The sequence below is a fragment of the Otolemur garnettii genome, unplaced genomic scaffold, assembly GCF_000181295.1.
Source record: "Otolemur garnettii isolate 467f Iridium unplaced genomic scaffold, OtoGar3 scaffold00012, whole genome shotgun sequence".
Lineage (NCBI taxonomy): Eukaryota > Metazoa > Chordata > Mammalia > Primates > Galagidae > Otolemur > Otolemur garnettii.
The window spans coordinates 26,977,210-26,984,459 of NW_003852407.1; the positions used below are offsets into that span (position 1 = coordinate 26,977,210).

Sequence of the window (7,250 nt, forward strand, 5' to 3'; positions counted from 1 at the left end):
CATTGTTGTTTGGCGGGCCTGGGCTGGATTCAAACCCACCACCTTAGGTGTATGTGGCTGGCACCTTAGCCACTTGAGCCACAGGCGCTGAGCCTTAAATGGATTTTTCAAAAGATAGAAACATTTTTCCCTCCTTGAAGTACCACCGGTAGCCCCCCCACCCTCAGCTCCTGGCTGCATCAGGCACTCAGAAGAGTGCTCAGCAGGCGGCCTTGCACAGCTCTCACTCTGGAAGGGCTCAACTGAACAAGTTTCACTTGGTTTTTAAACATAACATACTTCAAGTGGTCCTTCTAGAGGTTAACTTTAAGAGGTTAGCTTGCCTCATCTTAATTCTGGCCCATGCATGTGTCTCTACACAAAACGTATTCACTTTGGAGATCTGGGAAGGCTCCCAGAGAGTGCAAAGACCATTACTTCAAAACCAGGGCTGGGGAAGAGACGAAGAGGCTCCTGGCTCATTTCAAGATTGCTCATATGAGAAACCAACAGACACAACCAGACAGGAGGGGAGCGGGCTTTATGCAAAGGCCGAGTACAAAGGTAAGCATTAGAATCGAAAGACAGTCCCCTCTCAACACGGGAAGATATACAAAAAAAGCAGGGCAAGTGAAACAGGCCACAGAATGAAAAACTCACTTATTTAAAAGAAGGAAGACCAGAAATATGTATGTTTACACATATGTATTTCATCAGCAAATATATATATGAAAAATGAGGATGAAAAAACAACGGTAGGATAGCCCATAACATTTTAAAAAAAATGAATGCCTCTAACGTGTAGGGGGAGAGCATGGAAAAAAATAGGAATGAAGCTTCCTTGTATATATCTTGCTTTGTAGATTTGACTTTGGAATCTCATAAATATTATACACAATAATGCCAAATCAAAATTTAATAATGCAATTCCTAAAAATCAAAAGACAGTGAATTGTAAATTAAATGCACCTAAATGCAAACCAGTCGGTAACATAACCACACAGCGTAAAACTATTCCAAGTGACTTTAAAACACAGTAATCAGACAGCACAGGCTTACTGTGAAATACCCTTAAAAACAGACTCCAAAAAATGATAACTCAAAACCCAACAACTTCATCTATTTTTAGTAATCAAATAATCATGGTCTTATTAGACAAGTGGGTTTTGTTATTCTAAGGCTGCTGGGTGAGTAGTTTATAAAAAGGCAGTGAAATAGCACATCGGTATTTCTAGAGAACCAGGAGTTTGTGTACAGGAACAAGGATGGAGTGAATTTAAAAATCTTACAGTATAGGACATGAACTGGAAGAATCAATGCAAACTCACTGCACTTTTTATCTTTACAACAATACATGTTTTTACCTCTGTCCACAGAAAAAGCCTTTCTGGAAAGGCCAGGAGCAGTGGCTCACACCTGTAATCCTAGCACTCTGGGAGGCTGAGGCGGGTGGACTGCCTGAGCTTAGGCGTTGGAGATCAGCCTGTGCAAGAGTGAGACCCTGTCTCTAAAAATACCCAGGCACTGTGGTGGGCACCTGTAGTCCCAGCTACTTGGGAGGCTGAGATAAGAGAATCAGCTGGAGCCGAAGAGTTTGAAGTTGCTGGGAGCTGTGACACCATGGCACTGTACTGGGGGTGACAGAGTAAGACCTCCAGTGAGTAAGACAGAGGAGAGGAGAGGAGAGGGGAGGGGAAGGGAGGGGAGGAGAGGAGAGGAGAGAAGAGGAGAGGAGAGCAGACACCCTGTTAAAGCAGAAAGTAGGGAAGTTTAAAAACATATTAAGGTTTGAAGTTCTCACTAGCCAAAGACGGAACAACTTGATCATCCTCAAGGGGAAAGACAGCAATGGACCGAAATATAAAATATTTTTAAATCATGAGTTTATAATGATACTTTCAATTTTAAAAGAACCTCACTGGTGGTGTAGGGAGGATTCTAGGGATCAAAACTGATTCAAAAAAGGAAAGAATAAGCATTTACCCTGTTTTTTCTCTATGAACTCAGAGTTTGGGGTGGGTTAGAAGGAGCGTTTCTCTTTATAGAAGTATCCTGTACTAAAATAAATGAAAGGCAAACCAGCATGGGTGTCTAACCTGTGGCCTTCAGGCCTCAGGCTGATTGCCTGAAGACCGTTTGCTTGCTTATCTGCAGTGTCCTTGTGAAAATTATGCACTATGCACAGACTTTATTTTTAGCTCATCAGCTCTTGTTAGTGTGTATATGGCCCAAGAAAATGCTTCTGCCAATATGCAGCAGAAAAGAAAAAAAAGGTTGGACACCCCTGGTAGACTATCACCATGTTGCAACTCCTAATGAATTAGTGGAAATTGATCAAAAAGACAGGGACAGGAGAACGTATTACATACCACCATGTCACAGAATCAGCATGATCCAGATTGTGGGAAATTCTACAGGGCAAAGATCCTAGTTTCTTTAACAATAATAGAAATTAGAAGGGGGAAAAAAGAGACTGAGGGGAACCTCTGTTTTTAGAGCATAAACACAGACAGACAGAACTGAACAATTACACTCCCCCATACCTACCATACATACCCTACAAAAGGTATGTACAGTGGGTTCATAGTAGTGTTATTCATGGTAGCCTCACACTGAAAGTAATTCAAATGTCCATCAATGTCCAACTAGAATGGGTCTAATTGTAGCATATTTGTTCAATGGGGTAATTCACAGCTATGGAAAAGAACAAACCACTGCTAAATGCAATAACATGAATTAATCTCATAGGCATAATGCTGGGTGAAAAGCCAAACACAAGAAAATATACACCAAATGCTTCCATCTCTATGAGGCTCAAAGGCACTATTCTGACTTGTAATGATGGACAGAAGTCAGAACAGCGGTTATCTCTGGGGAAATATCTACAGAGAATGAGCCCAAGGGAAGATGCTAGAACACTGGAAATGTCCTCTGATTCGCCTGGATGGTCCTTACACATTACAGAAAGTTCTTTACTGGATGGAAGATTTTCCCCTATGAAGAAGAGAAAAATATTAAACAGGAAAAAAAAAAAATCAGATAATCATTGGTGCATATTTGATTATATCAACGAAGCAGTATTTTTGTAGGTGTGGCCATGGTGCTGTGCTACATTTTAAAGAGTTTCCTATTTTTTAGAGGTATGTATGAAAGTATTTACAGATGCAATTATATGTTGAATGGGACTTGTTGCAAAATGATACGAAGTCAAAGGATTAAAAGTGCGCAGAAGTATAGCTACAAGAAGACAGGCCATAACTTGACAGGTACTAAAGGTAAGTGACTGAAAAAACAGATTTCATCAAACTAGTCGATGTACTGTGGAAGATACATGTATGAAATTTTCCAAAATATAAAGTTAAGAAACAAGCATCCACATAAAAATGTTCCCCCAAAGATAAGGTGTTTTTTGGAATCCTTTGATGAGAAGGCTTCTTACGGCCACTGCGATAGTTTACTTTCCACAAATGAACCATTGGTAAGAAAGTGGCTCTGAAGCTTTTCTCTGTATGGTGAGTCCCCTCAAGGTAGAAAACCTACTGAGAATAAAAAAGGAGCAATTTACCATCTATTCCTATATTCACCAACATTGCCACAGAAATTTTTCTTTAAAGTTTCTCTGGATATTAAAAATTGGACTGGTGAAGATCTTGTTTCCTGAAATATAGGGGAAGGGAATGGACACAGCTGATTCTCAAAAGAACATTTCTCCATTAGGTAAGTGGGCACAATTATTATAAGCCAGTTCCTAACTGAATATACTTCTCCAAATGCAATTTTATTGCCCCAAGGGGCAAATGGCCAGAATTATTTAAATCTTTCTTCTACTTGTTTGAAAATGTTCTATATTTATTTAATGTTTAGTTCTTAGAAAAATTCTCCAGAATGACTTATCTCTTCTCCAAATGTGTGGAGAATCTGGGCCCTTGTGGATAACAAAGGAAACAGGGGGCCACCTGAACCTAATAAGCCCATGGGTGTCACTTACGCCTTTCATAACAGCCCCCAAATCCCAGGTCTGAGGGCTGGAGAAAAAACTGCGTTAACTCCCCTCTGCTGTTCGTAATGGAAGCTCTGCCTTTTTTGTGACCCATGCTGTTTTAAAAATCACACTCCCAGAAGATCACAAGAGTTAACTTTGTACAACCGGCAAAAAGGCAATATTGAATGTTTCTCTAGATGCCTTACCTTGTCTATGGTAATACAGTTTTTACCAGTAAGACAAGTGACATCCTCTGCTCTGCTTGATACCATCAAAAACAGGCCTCAAAGCCAAGTGCCGTGGCTAACACCTGTAATCCTAGCACTCTGGGAAGCCCAGGCAGGAGGATTGCTTGAGCTCAGGAGTTTGAAACTAGCCTGGGCAAGAGTGAGACCCTGTCTCTGGTAAAAATAGAATAATTAGCCAGGCCTTGTGGCAGGCACCTGTTGCCTCAGGTACTTGAGAAGTTGAGGCAGGAGGATTCCTTGAACCCAGGAATTTGAGGTTGCTGTGAGCTAGGCTGAGGCCACAGTACTCTAGGTTGGGGAACAAAGATTTTGTCTTAAAAAAAAAAAAAAGGCTTTAGGAAGACAAAACTAGTCTGCTATTTCATCTTTCTTTCTTTTTTTTTTTTTTTTGAGACAGAGTCTCAAGCTGTTGTCCACAGTAAAGTGCCATGGTGTCACAGCTCACAGCAACCTCCAACTCTTGGGCTTAAGTGATTCTCTTGCCTCAGCCTCCTAAGTAGCTGGGACTACAGGCACCCACCACAACACCAAGGGTGACATAGTGAGACTCTGTCTCAGAATAAATAAAGATATAAATATTAGAGAACAACAAGTGTCAGGAAAGGATGTAGAAACACTGGAACCCTTGGGTAGTGCTGGTGGGACTACAGGATGGTGCAGCTGGTATGAAAAACAATATGGCAATTGACAAAAAAATAATAAATAGAATGACCATATGCCCTAGCAATTCCCCTCCTGGGTATATACTCAAAAGAATTGAAAGCAGGAGCTCAAACACATATCTTTACACCATGTTCATAGCCACATTATTGACAATAGCCAAAATGGAAAGCAATCCAAGTGTTTATTGATGGATGAATGGATAAACAAGATGTGGTTTATATATACAATGGAATATTAATCAGCCTCAGAAAAAGAAAATTCAAACACATGCTATAGTATGGATATATCTTGAGGATATCATGCTCAGTGAAATAAGCTAGTCACACACACACACAAACTATGATTCCACTTACATGAAATCCCTATCACAGTCAAATTCACAGACAGAAAGTAGAAAGGCGATTGATCCTCTGAGACTAGGCGTGGGGAGAGGAATGGAGAGAAGCTGTTTACTGGCTACAGCTTTTGAGTTGGGCAAGATGAAAAGAATTCTGCGGATTGGTTGAAAATGACGTGAATACACACTGAACAGTACGAAACTGCACCTTTAAACATGGTTAGGTGGGGCATGGCGGCTCATGCGTGTAACTCCAGCACTTCAGGTGGCCAAAGTTGGGAGGATCGCTCGAAGCCCGAAGTTTGGGACCAGCCTGGGCAACACAGTTGAGACCCTGCCTCTTAAAAATAAATAATTAGGGTGACAAATTTTGTTATGTGTATTTTATCACAGTTAAACATTTTAATGGAAAAAACTATCTACAATAGAATAAATGACTCATAAAAAAACCAGATGGAGTATTACCATGACCTAAAAATGCTTTTGATAGAATTTAAAGGAAAAACAAAAGTTCTGTGCGCATGAGGTTTCAACACACATGGATGATGAAAAGTAAAAATATTTGAGAGGCAAGAAGATTAAGAATGGTTTTTTTCGGTGTAAAGTGTGTATATGAGAGTGGGGAGAAACAGTTAGGACTGAAACTGATCTCATCATCCTTTCTGCTTTCCTATCACCACCACAGTCATTCTCCCGACACTTGTACTCTTTTTAAAATGCATCATTTAAGTTGATTTACTTGTTCTCAATACTCCCTGTGATTCAGTTGTTTCTTTGATACAGTTTCTCAACAGAACCTATCATTTAGCCAACCAAAAAGAATAATGGGGCAATTCAGCAGCAGAACAGCCAGACTGTGGGAAGAAGTTACTGACTTGGTGGCAAGTTCAGGCCTCACTGTGCCGAGCAGGGCATCCTAAACACAGGGGTAGCACAGGGTCCACCTACATGGACCCCAAGAAATAGAGAGAAAGTATGTACCTCGCTTGTGAGAGGTCACTCCCCAACACAGTCTGATTCCTACTCCCCCCAAATGCAAATGAGTTAGGGCTTGCTTTTTACATAATCCATAAGCAATATAAATAATATTTTTAATCCATATGCTTCAAAATAAAAGGAAAGCAGCCCACACATTTTCTTGTTATGTAAAGTGCATTCTCTTGGTGAAAAAAAAAAAGTTTTTTTCATTTTTAATAGTGCAACCTTCACCCTGCCTTCCTGACTCCTCCCCACTCTGCCAAGAAAAATTACAAATACAAAAGCCTTACAATAAGGGATTTTATGAGGGCTGAGCTAAAAATTAAAACCAGGTGCTCTGAACGTATAAAAGGTAGCACTAATGGATAAAGCCTTGAAATGTCCCAATTTCACATGGCACTGACGGTCTGAACACAGACAGCCCTTACTTACCTTATACTCATGGCTCCCGGGCAACTGGTTCAATTTTTACTGTCCAGTATATTAAAGTTTTCTAACTCTGAGTACACTGTGGTGGTAATCAATGGATAAGATGAATTTGGTGCTTCTGCAATGAATTACGTTTTCAAAATATATTGAACTTAATTCTTCAACACCATTCAGATGTGGGGAATTATTATGGGAGCACCTTGGGGACCTCAGTCTCAAAGATATGGCAACTATGATACAGAAAGAAATGTTGGCCAGCTAGTGCCAAAGAACGTAAAGGCCCCTGTCACTCAGTCACTAAAGAGATGGAGAGATCTCCCTCTACTCCTATTACGAAACTAAGGAAAAACAGTGACATTTTCAGCACCTTGACCTGGCAGAATTCATTTAACAAATGCTTATTAGGCAGAGCACCTCTCCTAGGCAGACAAGGAAAAGGTTCCTCAGAAATAAAAATGGAGGCTCGGCGTCTATAGCTCAACCAGCTAAGGCGCCAGCCATCTACACCTAAGGTGGCAGGTTCGAATCCAGCCCGGACCCGCCAAACAACAATGATGGCTGCAACGAAAAATTAGCCGGGCATTGTGGCGGGCGCCTGTGGTCCCAGCTACTTGGGAGGCGGAGGCAGGAGACT

General features: G+C 40.9%; 1 protein-coding gene across 2 annotated transcripts in view; it reads right to left on the reverse strand.

The window, feature by feature from the left end:
• The window catches only part of TTC39C (tetratricopeptide repeat domain 39C), a 130,071-nt gene that overhangs the window by 84,577 nt on the left and 38,244 nt on the right, over positions 1–7,250 (reverse strand). The window contains exon 1 of one of the 2 annotated variants that reach the window (XM_023510242.1): positions 5,418–5,452. The exons of the other annotated variant lie outside the window; for it this stretch is intronic. The gene's annotated coding sequence lies outside the window, so the exon portion shown is untranslated. Of the gene's footprint in view, positions 1–5,417; positions 5,453–7,250 lie in introns of those variants that run through there. 2 annotated transcript variants of the gene reach the window in all.